We start from the raw sequence: 16,867 nt of genomic DNA, 5'->3' as shown, positions 1-16,867 counted from the left end.
AAAGACCAGCAAAAAAGCTATCCAGCTCTCCCTGCTCCTGATCCAACTTGGACAAAGTCAAATACCACCAAACCCCATAAAAGTAAGAACAAAGAATGAAACTCAGTCACAGTAATTATCTAAAACTGAACTGACAGCTGTTTCACACACTTTCAATCTCAGTAACATGAAAGTGAACAATCTTTAATTACACTATGATCTAATTTTCAATAGATCACGTATGAAGTGTCAGGTACCACCAGCACACCAAGTTATTTAGAATACATTGTAACAATATTTCTACAACCCTATAATGTGTATAATACATACACAATGCTTATTAAAAAAATTACATTAAAATATAGCATTAAGTTCATGATCTCTTTTCCCCAGTCTTCCCTCTCTGAATTGCTGGTGAAGGTATCCTAAAACTCACCATCAAAATAAAAAAAAAAAAATCATTTGAGTTCAAGCTTGAAGCATAAATGAGAAATAAAATGGCTGAAGGTCCAAATTAAAAACCTTATTGAAATTTCCAGTAATTACTACAAAGATACTCATTTTCAGTGGAAGCTGTTCAAGATATTATCAGGTTCAGAGTGGATGTGAACTTAAAATTGCTCGAAGACGTTGAAGTAATTTTGGCACAAAATCATCCAGCTACTGCATAAGGATGGCAGTATTTCAAGAACTTCTGAACACATACATCTTTGCTGATATGCAGAAAGATCAAATTAAAGAACTACAGTGTGTACTTATTCCACTGTCAGCTCTGGTACAGTTAATATTTATTTCATCATTCTGCAAACTAAGCATTTGTGACAGTACAAAGGAATTTCAGGCCGCATATGCTAACAACATGTCATGGTATTGGAGTTGAAGTAATTTCTACTTTCTATTCATGCATTTCTTCTTAAGTGGGGCTGCAGCAGACAAGTTCTTAATAACAGGATACCGAAAGCTCAGAGCAAACCAGAGGAAGCTTAAAGAATGAAAGAATAATTTTCAGCCTAAATGACAAGGATGTTAACCCTGTTGCAACATGAACACAATTTAAGTCCACCCCTTTATCTCCCTTTTCCTCTGTGATTCAGGAATTAAGAAAAGTCACAAGGCCAGAAGGAAACCACAGAAATCCTCTAGATAAATTTGGGGTAAACTGGTCAACTCTGGCCTCCAGAGAAGCAGAGCAGTGACTTTTCCTATCACTGCAGCAATTTGGCTGGATTAGTTCTGTCGGTGACCTAAAGCATTCCCCAGTAACACAAAGCTAGAATCAATGAATCTGAGACTGGACTGGATTACGAGGGACCATAAAGATAATTAAATCCAACGCCACCTGCTGTGGGCAAGGACATCTTTCACTGGATCAAATTGCTTAAAGACCTGGACCATCCTGACCTTGAACACTTCCAGCAATGGGGCATCCCCAACTTCTCTGGGCAGCTCTTCTAGTGTCTCATCTTCCTCATGGTAAAAAATTTCTTCTTTATATCCAACCTAAGTTTACCCTCTCTCAAACCTGAAACCATTACCCCTTGTCTCGTCATTACAGGCCCTCTGTCTTTCTTTTCAGCATTCTGAGCTGCATAACTGGGAGCAGAACGAAGCCCACATAACCCAAGGGGAAATGAAAAAAATGAAAAACCCAGCCAGCACAGGTTTATGAAAGGCAGGTCCTGCTCACCTAACCTCCTTCTATGACAAGGTGACTTGCTTAATGGATGAAGGAAAGGCTTGCATGTTGTTTAGACCTAGACTTTAGTAAAGCCTTTGACACTGTTTCCCACAGCATTCTCCTGGAGAAACTGGCTGCTCATGGCTTCAATGGGAGTATTCTATGCTGGGCAAAAAAATTGGCTGGATGCCCAAGCCCCAAGAATGGTGGTGAATGGAGTTACATCCAGCTGGCTCCCCAAGGTCCCCAGAGCTAAGTATTGGAGCCAGTTCTTCTTAGTATCTTTATCAATGATGTAGACAAGGGAATGAAGTGCACCCCCAGGTGGTTTGTAGACACCGAGCTGGGCAAGAGCATTCATCTGCTTGAGGGTAGGAAATCTCTGCAGAGGGATCTGGACAGGCTGGATGGATGGGCCAAGGCCAACTGTATGAGGTTCAACAAGGCTCAGTGCCGAGTCCTACATTTGGGTCAGAACAACGCCACGCAGCGCTAAAGGCTTGGGGAAGAGGGGCTGGAAAGCTGCCTGACGGAAAGGGACCTGGGGGGGGCTGGTTGACAGCTGGCTGCACATGAGCCAGCAGTGTGCCCAGGTGGCCAGCAGCATCCGGGCTCGCATCAGAAATAGTGTGACCAGCAGGACTAGGGCAGTGATTGCCCCCCTGTACTTGGCACTGGTGAGGCCAGACCTTGAATCCTGGGTTCACTTCTGGGCCCCTCACTACAAGACAGACATTGAGGTGCTGGAGCGTGTCCAGAGAAGGGCAACGGAGCTGGGGAAGGGTCTGGAGTACAAGTCTTGTGAGAAGCAGCTGAGGGACCTGGGGTTGTTTAGCCCGGAGAAAAGGAGGCTCGGGGGAGACGGACCTTATTGCTCTCTGCCATTATCTGAAAGGAGGTTGTGTCAAGGTGGGTGTCAGTCTCTCCTCCCAGGCGAGAAGTGATGAGAACAAGATGAGGTGGCCTCAGGTTGCACCAGAGGATGTTTAGATTGGATATTGGGAAAAATGTCTTCCCTGAAAGGGTTGTCAGGCATTGGAACAGGCTGCCCAGGGAAGTGGTTGGGTCACCATCCCTGAAGATACTCAAAAGACAGCTAGATGTGGTGCTTAGGGACATGGTTTAGTGGTGGACTTGGCAGTGCTGGGTTAATAGTTGGACTTAAATTTTAAGTTGAATCTTAAATTTCTTTTCCAAACTAAACAATTCTATGATTCTCACAAGCCCCCTTTCTATACTGAATATGCCACAATAAGGTCTCCCCAGAGTCACCTCTTCTCCAGGCTGAACACCACCAACTCTCTCAGCCTGTCTTCATAGGAGGTGCACCAGCTCTCGGATCATTTCTGTGACCCTCCTCTGGACCAGCTCCAAGAAGTCCATGTCTGTCTTGCACTGGGGCCCCCAGAGCTGGATGTATACTCCAGGTGGGGTCTCTACCAGAGCCAATGGGGAGAATCACCTCTGTCAACCTGCTGGCCACGCTTCTTAGCATGCAGCCCAGGATACAATTCGCTTTCTGGGCTGCAAGCACATATTGTGCAAATGCATAATCTTCTAGGGCACACTCATTTTTTTCCATAGTGCAGTTACATGTCTCCCCAATCTGTTAAAAACAACAAAAAAACCCACTACAACAAATTCTCCATAGTTGGAGGATTAGCTGGAAACCTCTATCTTGTACTGGTCTTCAAGTACACAGTCCTAAGCCTTTCCCCTCCTGAGAGTTTCTCTCAAACTGGAACTCTAGAAAAAGATTAATTCCTCCCGCTGTCCCATTTAGCCACATGAATCTCATCCCCTTACAGGATGTTTTTCTAAGTTTTCAAACTTAGCCTCAACTCAGCAGCTGTAAAGATCACTTCACTTTTTACAGTGCAAATGAAAACGGAAAGCAATGCCAGAAAACTTCCAAATTTAAAAAGCAAGACTATGATGCAGATGAATGGCACAGCATGGTGCTTAATAGGATATCCAAAAACACAAGACCACTTTATACACTTCCAACACTATTTTACCTTCTCAAAATATTAAAATATATACATTGCTTTGAAACACCAAATTAAAAAATGTAAAAATCAAGAAACTTTAGTTTATTAAAGCATTATTTACCCCACACCCATACATTCTACACCATCACAGTGCTCTGAACACCCCTGAACAAGAAGAAAGCAAAAAAGCCATCAGTGTGAGCAGTTTATCTAATGCACTTGTATAGTAGCAAATCTTTCATGGAACTGATCTGACCTGCCGCTACCTGCCTCCTGACAGCCATTCTGGCTAACCCCTGAGCCCCAACCCCACCTCCTTACAATCAGCTGGCAAGAAGTATCATAGTACTCCAGATGGTTCAGAGTTCCAGGCTTACCAGTTTGGGGGATACCATGTGTCACTGATGTCAGCAGCCTAACATCAGCAGCTCCATTCAGATGTGTTTCGAAGCTTCTGCCTCTATGCAGCGTTTGCAAGGAACCAGTTTGTGGCCAAAAAAGCATGGGGGAAAGGATAACAGAGAGGTGGCATGCAGCTCAAGTCTAATTCAGGAAAGCAGGTAACAGACAACACTGTCACTGAGAACATGACCATAGAGAACAAAGTGTAATGTCAGAGGTGATGACTTATGTTTCATCCTGTCCAAGGGAGTTCCTGGGCAGGGAAGAAGGGTATGATGTGGTCCAGACTACCTCTTACAGAGAACATACATCATTAGGATAAGCCTTTTTGTGTATGATTAAAATATGCTTGCTAAAATTCATTTAGGTCAACTCAGGAAAAAAATACTTTAAAAAGATTTCAGGTTTTTTCCCACACACACAGACTTTTTTAATTAGGACATCTTCACATCTGTCTGCAGACACTAGCCAGTGTCAACAGGTTTGGCAATTACATACAGCTCTAAAATTTAAAGTTGACAAATTAATTATACACTGTTCCAAAAATCAAGTGCAGTTTTGAGGGTGACTTGTTTTGAGGGTGACAGCAGTGACTTGTTGTTAGTCATCCTGACACCTCTTTCCCAAGTACTCACATGAATGCAAGAACATCAAAGTTTTACTTTCCTGACCTGTCCTGCATCCAGAACATTTCTTTCTGAAAATTTTGAGGAACAATATTATCTGGTTTGGCTTCTAAGAAGTTAATATCAAAAGAATATAAAGCTCTAGCTCCTCTCTCTCTTCCCTGAAGTATAAAAATACCAAGCTACACTGAGAAACTATGGACCTCATCCTTCCAAGACTTAATCCTGCATGACTTAACTCTCCACTATCTCCCCAGCCTCCATCCCAAACCCTAAAACTAAAGCCATTCAAAAATGCAAAATGTGTTGCTTTTACAGTTGTGGTAAGCAAACACAGTAGTTCTGCCACAAAATGACTTGCAGTCCTTTCCATGCAGATCATCAATGGACACCTTGTCTCCTTATAAACTGCTGGTCGATGGAGCCAACCTATATTACATCTCATGTCCTAAGGCCAAGATCAGCTTTTCAATTACATCTCAAAGACAAAAGAACAACCGACTTACGGCTATCCCACTATGTTACACCAATGATGATGAGCTGCTAGAAGTTAAAGACAAGACTTCCACGCATTAAGCAGCTCTTTTCAAGGGCTGAACTCAACAGCTGCCCTCTATGAAACAGTTGCTGGTGGACTTTTCAATTTCACATTATGACCAAGACTAGAGACCTGACGGACCTCTGCCACAACACCCTTTAAAGATAGGCACATTATTCAAATGAAAGGCAATCAATTGTAACATTAAGAACTAAATGAATATGCATGCAAATGTTTTTAAGTATCATAAAAAACTTAATCATACCTCTTATGGCCTCATACAACAGCCACGAAAATATATTTTCAGTGACAAAATCCTCTCATTCAAGAAAACCATGACAGATGATGCAATTTAGTTCACATTTATAAATTGTGAGAAAAAGCTAGCAGAAACCTATGTTGGGAACATTCATGGACACAATTACAGCCCTGATTACTGGCTAAATACTGACATTTGTGACTGAAAGGCCCAGAAAACTGAGGTCTGACTTCTGCCCTTTTTGAAAACTGAATGCCATGAGATGGACAGCATGAATAGCAAATGTGAGGAATTTCCAAGTATTTTACATGCAAATAATGTTACTTTCACACTAGAAAGCACATAGGCAGTAGCTTATTTCTTGTTTTGTTCTGTCCTTATTTCCCCTTCATATTTACAAGCATTTCAAGATTAACTTGCACAGCAAAACTAGCTAGCCTCAAGTTCATGAAATCAGTTAAATGGGAGCCACATGTGTAAAACATACAGAAATTTGTAACTCCGATGCCTTGTTTTCAGAACCACATGTGTTTAAGTATTAAGCTTGAGATCAATTAATCACAACCCAGAAGGGCCTTCAAGCTTAAAGACCAGCAATACACAAATCAGTACTTAATTTGCAGTCAGCATAGGAGATAAAGAAGTAACAGAAGTTATCTACCTAGTGTATATATTATAAACCACAAAGTCAAATAAATACCAGTGTGCACTACCAACAGCCTCAAATACATACTACGAATATTTCAATGTAGTTTTTTTTAACTCTCCTGCTTTTAACAAAGATTTGTTATCAACCACCCCATTTAAGCTACAAATGGCATGTATGTGCCACTATTTGCATAATCCAAAAGTCCAAAACCACATTTTTCCCACATATTTCTTTTTCTACCACAGAGAATAAAGTAGGCTTGGAGAGTTTTCCTTGTCCTTGAATTGCTCACGTCCCTGCTTCCCTCCTTCAAATTTCTGCATTCTTTAGAAATTTGAGGTATGGCAGACAAATCAAGACATGTTCTTGCTTCAAAATACATTTTAGGCAAATGTAACGATACAAGAGAACAGTAAAAATAAGAAAATGCAAAGTTACCAGGATTTCCTGAACAGATCCTCTGACCTCAATGAAGTCATCAGACCAGCTATATAGAACATATGGATGCTGCAGAGATGAAAACAAGTATTTAACTGAAATGTGGCAATTTTCTGAAATTATGCATTGCTGCCAATTAAGACAACTGAGAATAGTTCTACCATCCCAAAAGCAACAAGTCTTTTGTTCAGTTTCTATAATCTTCTACAATTAACTATAACCTCTATGAGAGCAGAAATTCTAGATGTGAGACCAAGCTTTGTATCCTTCCTACAAACTGCTTTTCAAATGTTTGCAAGTTCCCACTAATTTCTCTTGAAAAATTATTTGGAAGGAAGGGGGAAAAAAGTTCATGCTAAAGTAATACATTTTAAACTAAACTCCATCCAAATCACTCAAACATGTTTTTTCCTGCCAAAAGTATTTTACCATTCAGATGCAAATTCAGGGATTAAATATGTTGTTTAAAAATATCAACCAGGTAAGGAATTTGAATGAAGAAGGGATTATGTCCTCTTGTACTTAACAACAGATAGCCTACTGACTGAACACAACCCTCTCTTCCTCCCCACTTTAGTGCTTCCACACTTTTTCCACTAAAAATTAGGGGATGTAGAACTTGTGTTAGAAAGGCATTACAAGCTAAAAGAACTCTGTATTTGTGTATTTCAGCTACTTCTCAAATCTGTGATGCTCCTCTGAATATGGCCATCACAAATTTTCTTTGTATAAGCATACTTTCAAGTGGGAGTTTTAGTTAGAAAAGCTAAAACATCATCTTCTGACCTGTATCACTCGTGCTGCTTGTATAGTTATTGTAGTGATGGTAGCAGCATTCTGTGCAGGTTTTTGTGCTATCATCACTATGGATACACAGACCACCAGTATATTAAGCAATGTAACTTACTGTTTTCCTTGTGTTATTCTTTCTCCCTTCCAGGAGAAGAGCTGCATTTACGTTTGTCTCCAGAGCTACGCGCTTATTATCAAAAGCAACATAAAAAATATTAAGTCCCTGTATTAGCAGCAAAATTCAGTAATTTTTATGTCACTTGAGCTCTGGATTTAGTATAGAGCTCTAACCCTTAACCTTTTCCTTCAAAAAGTGAAAGAGTAACTGGTAAAAGTTTCACACCATACACATACACCCCAAGCAAGACTTCCAGGTAGCTTTGGCTTGGCTTCTCTTCAAGCCTTATGAACAGGAAAGCTCTGAACTGAAGCCCAGGCTTCACCACCAGCACCAGGCGCCCTGTTCTTTATTGACTACTTACACCCATACAAGGTCTCCTGGGGAAAGCAGGCCTCAAAATAAAATGGAAAACGTCACTCATAAAAGCCTTCCCCAAAAAAGATGTAGAGGCCATAGTTTAACTGCCACCTTCATTTAGGGTCCCATCTGTTTAGGATTTAGCACAGAGCTAGAAGCACAAGGCTGTATACAAATACACCTTATGCTCAGGAATTTTAGGTTATTAAAGAAGGGCTAATACATAGCCCTGAACACCATGCAAAAAGGAGATGCAATTTAAGATCCCGTTTGCAGCTTTGTTTTTCAAAACCAAAAAATATTATGCAGAGACTTCTAAGGTAAATCATTCACCATAATAAGAGTCCAACTAAAATTTACATGTAAAGCAATTTATAAAATTCAGTATACATTCAAGGCAGAGTACAATCTGAACAGTTCTGCTTAAAATAACTGGGATACAATATGGTTCAGACTCTCAGTAATACTACTAGCAAAACACCATGAAAAGACTTCCAGAAACAGAGGAAAGTTTAAATACATGAGTATTACACTATTAGAAAAAGCCTACCATTCATTTTCGATATTGCCCTTGTAGAGATCATTTAGAATAAAAGAATAGGCTGAAAGGCAGAACTCCAGGATTACAGCTGCCCCAACTCTTCTGGGCCTTAACACTTCCTATGATTCTGCCAAGCTTTTATCATCCTACTCTGAAAGTTAAACTGAGTAGACTGATCCTGAAAGAGAGAAATGACAACACAACCACCTGCTTACAATACATACAAAAATAACCTGGAATGCCAAGCTTGGGGTTCTGTTGACAGCCATGACTAAGTGCCCTTTTCCTTTCTACACTCTAAATACTATTTTACCATTTTTAATGGGAATCTTAGTAAGCAATTCAAAGACTGCACCTTCCACAATACAGCTGTGAGTAGACTGTGTTACAATATGCTTTCCAGTGTTGTTAAAGGGCAGTATTTCAGTGGTACCCAAAACAGCTATTAGTAACTTCTGCTGGGCAATCAGGGCTCCCGCTTGGTGCAGAGCATTGTATCTCATTTAATGCATTCATTTATGGGTGCAGTGATATGACACTTACTGCCTTCTCATGTCCTCTTCATCCTCCTTAAGAAGAAAACACTTCCCAAGCTGCATTTGTCCAGAATCTCACTGAGGGAATTCAAGTTAACTGCTTTACTTCTTGCCACAGGGGAAAAAAAAAAAAAAAGACACCAAAAAAAACCAAGAAGAAAAAACCTACAACCCACCCAACAAGAAACCCCACAACCTGATACATAGCCATCACTAAAAAACAAAAGAAAATCACTTCACTTCTGATGGTCATTTACTCTATACCCAAGACAGCAGTATGTGTGGACAGTACACAATATCATCAAAAATAAACCACTATTTCTGCTAGTCCTTGCCTACTGTAAATTGATTTAATGACATTCAAGTACATGAAAACACAGCATTTCCAAAACAGAATACTTTCAAAATAAACTTCCATCTAAAGAATTACGGTGCACTGGGAATACGTACGCTACTCAAGGTCCTAAAGAAGTAACAGTAAGCAAAACCAATTGACTACAAATTAACTAGGCATAACGAGGTAGTCAAGCCAATTTGAAAGGATTTATACTGACTGTTCACATAGAACTGGTAACGTGTCTTAGAAATACATGAGAAGGAAAGAAGTTGTATCAGAGGCTTTAACACTGTGTCACATGATTTCCCACCCAACAGCTTTACAACTAGGTAAGAGTAACCAGCCTTGCATATACAAAATGAGTTTACTAGCAAGGCAGTATCACCACAGAAAATTGCAAGGTTTTAGTAAATCAAAAGTGAACAGGAACTATTGAGACTACAGAGATAAGGGGAAAAATAAATGAAAAACCAGTATTATGTTGGGACTTCTGAACACAGGGTGCCAAAAATAATGGACATAAGTAAACTTTTCACTTTATACAATGCTGATAAGGGTTAACCTGGAACATCAGGTCCTGTTTGGAGTACAGCACAATATTTATAAGCCCAGAATTTCCTGAGGAGTGAAATTCCCTGCATCTCAGGCATTGCTAATTAGAACACATTTCAGGAAGTGCACTTGAGACCGCTTCTCTTCAGAGGAAGTTCTCCTTGAGTGTCTGCCAGGAAATAACCCAGAACATTCCTGTACTACAGCACACACAAACCAACCTTGGCCACTCCCTGGGTTCTCACTTGCTGGTCCTGCCACCTATGAGGCTGGCCACTATGTTTTGCACAGTATTTTATGACTTGTCAATACGTTTGTACCCACTGGTTTTCCTCTTACAAGCACGCTCGTTACAACCTGCTCTACAAGTACAACTCAAGAGGCTATATACCAATAAAAAACACCATCACAGAGAATAACAGGAAGCCTGGCAAATCTAACTCTGTTTACAGGTAAAAAATGAACTTTTCAAGCCTTGAAAAGATGACTGTTTGGCTCAAATTTTGGTCTTTTTGATGCTCCCAGAAAATTCAAGTTTTCTTCTTACAAGCAGGAAGGTAACACACTTTTCAAGGTGCGAGGCTGATGGTTGATTCACTAAGTGTCTGAAATCTGGATGTACTGAAAAGTTAAAAAGTCAGCCACCTAGCAGCAAGGAGAACGTTATCAATGACTGTTTTGTATAAAAATGAGTCTTCGTGAATGATTCAGAATATCCTGCTGCTTTAAGAAACTTTCCTAGGCCAGTCTTAAAACAGTCTAATGCATTTCCTGCAGCAAATCACAGGTAGTACAGATCCTAATACATTAGCCAAAATACAGCATCAAAGGATGATTATACATTACGAGTGAGCAAGTGAAGTGTTTCCACAGAAACAGAGCTACAGTGAACTTTATTGCAAATACAGCCCTGCATTCCCAAAAGCTCTATGCCTATTTTTAGAGAAGTGAAAATACTTTAGTGGGATGGAACAGAATAGCCATATTGAAACAGAGTTAGTTTTGCTTTTTAGACCAATAAAATGGGTTTCATCCACCTTCATTACAACTATAAGTAAGAGCCTACCACCATAACAGTTAAAACACGTACAGGCATGCTTGATTCCAGATACAAAAACTCCTCTTAGTGATTTGGAACACATCAACAAGGTTGCACAAACTTGAACAGGTATGCATTTGCAGGGCTGGGATGAAGACAAAAAGTTAGTTGCCCCTAGACAAGAATATATTCTATGAAAAGGTCTCAACCTTTCCAAGCTGAAGCAATGCTGCAACATACAGACTAAGGCCCTGATGTATAGGGAAAAGCTTCATAGATATTTAGAGACAATCATTCAGAAATCTGCAATTTAAAAAGTCTGGAAGGTAGCAGCAGCATTACAGGGCTATTCCTGGCATCATCAGAATGTACTACTAGAGATCCATCCAAGTAGTATTACAAAGGAGTACTATTTACAGACTCAGACTTTGTTTTCTGCTTTATACTGCCCTACTGACACTTACCACAAGGGCTAGCAACCAAAAAAAAAAATTTTGGTATACAGAAGACCTTTGGTACCTCCAGAAGGAAGACTAAAACCCTATTTCACTCTACTTTGGTAACATATTCCAAGATATGTCCACACAGGCAGAGGTTTTATTAAACTCCACTGAGGGATGAGACAATTAGGAAGAATATTACAAGCACTGAAATTTATTACCCTCAGCCTATTTCTATGTAAAAGACAACAGTTGCTCTGGGCAAGAGGCTGAGGAACAACAGCTATGCTGAGCAAAGGCCAGGACAAAGTTCAGAAAGGCACTAGGCACCACGTGGCATGGTTTGTGTTTATTACATCCAAGTTCACTGCTTTTAAAACTGTGGTGATGCCTGCCAACTCAGAGCACAGAGCCCTTCACAGTACGAATCCAGCCAGCAAGAAGAGCATGTTCCACACTGAACCACTGGTGAACTCACACACACATGTGAACCCAGCTTGCTCAGAAGAAGTTGAAGTTTACCATAACCTTGGAGGAAAAGTCCATCTTACTCCAATGCCCCAAAGTCTACAGTAATGTATCAGATAGCAAGCCAAGCAAAATTCCACTTTCAGAAGCCAGGAGGAGCCATAAGCACATAGGTGTTATTGGCAAGAAACAACGTACATTAATTATCTTGATACTTGAGAACAGAGTGGTTTTTCTTTCGTTTCAAGTTCAAACTGAAAGCTTTTGAAACAGTTTTTTTCAACAAGAAGGGAAAAGCTCTGCAAGTATTAACACAAGATTACACGCATAACGTCCAAAATATACAGAAAACACGGATCTTTAAGATTTCATTAGGGAAGCATTTCTTACTGTAAGAGATAAAAAGGAACATTGATTTATCAATCTGCCATACTGTTCTTAAACAAGTGCTATGCTGGATACAACAAGCTTGCTCATCAAATACTATGTGAATTTCAACAGAAATAAAACCATAAAGTCAGAAAGTATCTGATGTCACTTGCAATAGGGATGTGATCAGGAAAACATCTTTTGGAAGCTGCTTCTTAGGTGGAAGTGCTAGCATGACTTACTGTCAACAACTGTCTAATATCTTTGAAAACACAAGCACAGTAAATACCCATACTATCACATGTACTCTTACTTACAGAATCCCTGTACCAATTCAGTGCATAAAGGCTGGCCTGGGGAGGAAGTCAGAATTATAAAGCTAAACAAAAATGTTGCTCATAATACCTCTCTATTGATACCCGTCTTACGCATTTGCTAATAATCATATAATCATTGGGTTGGAAAGGAACTTTACAATCAAGTCCAACTATTAACCCAGCACTGCCAAGTCCACCACTAAACCATGTCCCTAAGCACCACATCTAGCTGTCTTTTGAGTATCTTCAGGGATGGTGACCCAACCACTTCCCTGGGCAGCCTGTTCCAATGCCTGACAACCCTTTCAGGGAAGACATTTTTCCCAATATCCAATCTAAACATCCTCTGGTGCAACCTGAGGCCACCTCATCTTGTTCTCATCACTTCTCGCCTGGGAGGAGAGACTGACACCCACCTTGACACAACCTCCTTTCAGATAATGGCAGAGAGCAATAAGGTCCGTCTCCCCCGAGCCTCCTTTTCTCCGGGCTAAACAACCCCAGGTCCCTCAGCTGCTTCTCACAAGACTTGTACTCCAGACCCTTCCCCAGCTCCGTTGCCCTTCTCTGGACACGCTCCAGCACCTCAATGTCTTTCTTGTAGTGAGGGGCCCAGAAGTGAACCCAGGATTCAAGGTCTGGCCTCACCAGTGCCAAGTACAGGGGGGCAATCACTGCCCTAGTCCTGCTGGTCACACTATTTCTGATGCGAGCCCGGATGCTGCTGGCCACCTGGGCACACTGCTGGCTCATGTGCAGCCAGCTGTCAACCAGCCCCCCCAGGTCCCTTTCCGTCAGGCAGCTTTCCAGCCCCTCTTCCCCAAGCCTTTAGCGCTGCGTGGCGTTGTTCTGACCCAAGTGTAGGACTCGGCACTGAGCCTTGTTGAACCTCATACAGTTGGCCTTGGCCCATCCATCCAGCCTGTCCAGATCCCTCTGCAGAGATTTCCTACCCTCAAGCAGATGAATGCTCTTGCCCAGCTCGGTGTCTACAAACCACCTGGGGGTGCACTTCATTCCCTTGTCTACATCATTGATAAAGATATTAAACATAACCGGCCCCAAATACCAAGTCCTGCAAAACACCACTTTTGACCAGGTAAAGAATAAATAACTAGCATCAGGAAGACAACAAAGAATCCTTTATGAGTTGAAGCAATTAAGTATAATTTAGGCATTCAGGGTTTCTGGATAATGTTAGCAGAGTCATTTAGTCAATTTTTCTGCAATCACCATGCTTTTCTGTCATGGACACATGGCTTGATACCTGGAAGGTTAAATACAGAACTGTCAAGTACTTTCAGGTCCTATTCAAAACAGTGAGATTTCTGATTTGAGTGCACATTTTAAGTGTCACAACAAAAAAATGGCACATCTGAGCAGGGACCCAAAATTTAAACCTTTGATCCGAAGTTCTGTGACTCCATCCAACACAGATAATAATACTGTAAGGTGAATGGACAAGGCCAGTACTACCATGGCAAACTTAACAGGAAAAATCCACCCTATAAGAAAAGGACCTTAAGAGTGCAGTGAATAGACAAGTATATTTTTGGTACCAAACAAGTTACTGGTTCTGTGGAGCAAAGTATGTGATAGCATAACAAAGACACTAATGTTATACACATAAGAGCTTAACTTTTTGCAATATGAATACAAGACTTAAAATGACAGTTTATAAAGCAGCTGGGTAAGCAAGGGATTCCTTACATTTTTCTGTCATTTTGACTATTTGCATATGTAATACCGATTTCAAAGAGTAGAGCAGCACTAATGCCTTCCCCCTACCAAAGCTCCAGCCAGAAATAATACACATACTTCAATGTAAACCTGAAAAGTCAGAAGTACTTGCAATTTACATTTAAGATCTTTTGCTGTTTCTTCCTACTTGCCATTACATTTCACCGCCTTGTTATTCACAGGGCTGGTTTTCTATAAAGTCTTATCTAGGAAGGTATTGCAGGATATTTACCTAACAAACTAATAAGTACTTAGCTGTCATGGGTTTACCAGACTGTGACTCATTTCAGCCTTCTTTAAACCACGTTTCCCGAAGAACAAATGGCTTCAGTGCTTTTTTGACTATGACATCACAACAGTCATAGCTGTTCCTTTTAAAAGGTCAAACAAAATGAAAGGAAGCATAAGAATAAAACCCAAAAATCACAGGCCTTTATACATGACAAACTGAGGAGGGGGACCTGTTTTGCCACCCCCCGACACCTTGTTTTCTTCATTTCCCACACTGTTTTCCATGTTCAGAAAATATTTCTAAAATGTCTGTGCTTCCATCTGAATCTTAATTCAGAAATAACATAACACATAAGGCAGCAAGTTTTAGTCTTAGTAAAGATAACAGTACTATTGCTTTTTGTTCAAACTGAAGTACTTTGGGTTTTTTCCAGTTTAGGTGTCAAAACTGAAGATTACTATTTTTTTTAAACTACTCAACTTATTCCTTGCAGTAGTGAAAGCAGACAGAATTCCTTGGAAAAAGCTAATCACATAATACAAACAAACATCATCCCATACCAGAAAAGGGAAGGGAGAACGTAGAAAGGAGAAGCAATTAATCACCATAAACTTGAAAACTGGAGTTTAAGAAGGGCTGACTAATACCCAGACCACTCAGTAAGAAGTTAAGCAAAAAAGTTACTGAAGAATAAAAAACATCCACCCCTGCAAATTTAGATAGATGCAAGTGACCCTCTGCTGTTTCCTGAAGGTGAAAATACAGAGAGATCCTGGAGAGGCAATACTCTGAAGCTGAACTGCAAGGTAACAGCATGAAGCCCCAGTAGAAAGGCCTAGTCCATGTGAAATGCTAGCAGACACACCTCGTTTGTTCTCAAGTGTATTACAGCCCAGGCAAGGAAAACATTAATGTAATCTAAAAGAGGTTATATATTAAGTCTTAAACAAGGCTCCCTGCATCAGCAAGTTAGATGGGAAAGTGCTCCTGAAGTAGCAGATTAGTTTTGTTATCTGCCAAAGCCTAAGCAAAAGAAAAAAAAAAAGTAACAGAATACAGGCTCCCAAACCACCAACCACAGGGAAGCTGTAGAAAAAAAAAAAACCAACAACAAAACCCACAAACCAGAAAAGAAAAAAAAGGAAGAAAGAGGATCCAACAAATTATTCTGGCCACCCTCAAACGTAAGAATATTCCAAACATCCACGTATGTCAACAGCAATAAAAACAGAAGTCAGAAATACCAAGTATACTGAGGAATAAAACTCAAGTTTGCAAATACAATCATTCACCCTGGAAGAAGAGGAATCAAAACCAGAATCAAAAAATAGGAGACTAGAAACAGATTCCTGTAAAACAAAGAATACCGTGGCTATTCAACTTCCTTACTCCCACTTATAGCTAGACTACTTAAGATTAGGCCAAGTGCCCCTACAGAGAAGATTTTGCTTAACACAGATTTTTATGTATTAAAAAAGCAAAATATAAGAACAGAAATTCATTAACATTTCACTCCCAACATGTCTGTTGGGTCAGACAACTTACAACTAAGTAGGTTTGGTAGGTGAAAACACACCTTACAAATTCCTCCCATGCACAGTAAATTACTTGCTGCCCAGGTCCACCCATCTCTGTATCCCTCAGGCTGAATGAAAGGGCCATAAATGGGATGTCAGAGAAAGGCCTGTTCTAGGAGGCACAGGGGAAAAGAGAAACCAAGAAATTCTGGTTTAACAGCCACTATTTAAAAAAAAAAAATTTCAACTGTAACCGTTTTATCACTAAAACCCTGTGTGAAAGTGAAATCATTACATACCTTAAGTAGACTTTCCAGCTCTCAACAGCAGGTGCTCAATACAGGATGAAACATGAAATCTGAAACAAACATTTAGAATTGATTAGGAAGTTTTCATGACCTAACATCAAGGCAGTCAAATATCCAACAAACATAACAGCAAGTAGCTGATATTCTTATTATGAAGACTAAATAACCTTCCAAAGGAACAAGCTCCAGTACATACCCTACTTTACAAATGCAGATTATTTAGCTAGGAGTCCTCAGGGGAAAAAAAATAAAAAACCAAACACCAAAACTAGAAAAACAAACAAAAAAGAAAACACACAAAAAAGTTCTTAGAAGTAGAAGCCAGGGGCTTACATTTGAACTCAAAATAGATACTTCAGAAAGTAAGTTGCCAGAAAACCTGTAGGTCCCATTAAAGCAAGCTACAAATCTCACAAGTTGTATTGTTTTGGTATTTTGAAGAAGGAAGGTTAAAGGATTCTTAAGTGAACCTTTAATACAGCTAGCATACATTTAATGGCAATAATTCAATGAGTACTGAAAACCCTATTGAGTGATTCAAAATGCTAGCAGCATCCAGATCTAGAATTAGAAAGAGTGCTTCCCTGGAGAAAAAAAAAAAAATGTGTGGGAGGAACTAGTGAAAAGCATTTATTTCCTCA

The 16,867-nt window shown here is 40.1% G+C and overlaps 1 protein-coding gene across 1 annotated transcript in view; it reads right to left on the bottom strand.

Annotated features, from left to right (window-relative positions):
• Nucleotides 1–16,867, bottom strand: part of PTK2 (protein tyrosine kinase 2) — a 223,981-nt gene that overhangs the window by 192,437 nt on the left and 14,677 nt on the right. Inside the window, exon 2 of the mRNA XM_056330022.1 lies at nt 16,218–16,276. The gene's annotated coding sequence lies outside the window, so the exon portion shown is untranslated. The remainder of the gene's footprint in view (nt 1–16,217; nt 16,277–16,867) is intronic.

This window comes from Falco biarmicus, chromosome 3 (assembly GCF_023638135.1).
Source record: "Falco biarmicus isolate bFalBia1 chromosome 3, bFalBia1.pri, whole genome shotgun sequence".
In the NCBI taxonomy this organism is placed as follows: Eukaryota; Metazoa; Chordata; class Aves; order Falconiformes; family Falconidae; genus Falco; species Falco biarmicus.
This window is presented reverse-complemented; position numbering and strand designations above follow the sequence as displayed.